Raw genomic sequence first — 899 nt, 5'->3', positions numbered from 1 at the left:
CTCCGCCGCGGCCTCGCCCTGCCCAGGGTCCCGCACGCCCCGAGCCCCCCAGGCAAGTCCTCGGGCTCCATAGGATCCAGCCAAACGTCTGCCCGTGGCACAAGCGCTCCCTCCGCGCGGGAACACGGGGTAACAGCACCGCAGCGGGTTTGTGTCATGGCAAGGCAGGAAAAGCGTAGAGACGGAAGCGGGCACAGACTTGTAAAGCCTTGTATTTCAACTATTATTATGGTATTTGTCTTCGAATGGCCCTGATCCCTGCACTAAGCTCTTGCGGTGCAGCAGCTCTCCCTTGAACCCCGACATCAAACCACATCCTCGGTTTCACACCTGAGCCCAGGGCCACATTTCGGGGTGGTTGCACAAGCACTAAAGGTTATAAACGAGCTGCTGCTGCGCCCGACGAAGCGGCTGACGGCGGCTGACGGACCCTTTGCTTTACAAATCTCGCACGGTGCATTTAACAGTTTGCCAGCTGTCTGCAAACAAGTAAGAGAGTAAAACTTGGGTGCGAGTGAAGACATGGGGGGTTCATTCCTCTTTAGAGCAGGGTTCCAGGCTCCAGAGGCTGAGGAACAGCAAGGCTGCCTCTTTCTCTGCAGGAAGCAAAACCCAAGCAGCAAGACTGGGAACAGCCGGCGACTCCAATGAAACGTACACACGCCTGAACAAGGTGAATTCACAAATGGAAAAATAAAAAAAAAGGCAAAAAATCCACAACCGGGATTCCAATGAAAAGAAACTGCTGTGTAAATCCCTGAGCGACCAACTCAAACAGAGGGAGGACTGCTGGTAATAACAAGAGAAGCGCCACCAGAAAAGAACTGCTTAACTGCACAGACAGTCACTTTTAAAAAAGCGCATCCCCGAGGCAGCTTTTTAAGCAAGGAAAAACCACC

The sequence above is a fragment of the Apaloderma vittatum genome, unplaced genomic scaffold (genome assembly GCF_000703405.1).
Source record: "Apaloderma vittatum isolate BGI_N311 unplaced genomic scaffold, ASM70340v1 scaffold13453, whole genome shotgun sequence".
NCBI classification, from domain to species: Eukaryota; Metazoa; Chordata; class Aves; order Trogoniformes; family Trogonidae; genus Apaloderma; species Apaloderma vittatum.
Note: the sequence above shows the minus strand (reverse complement) of the source record.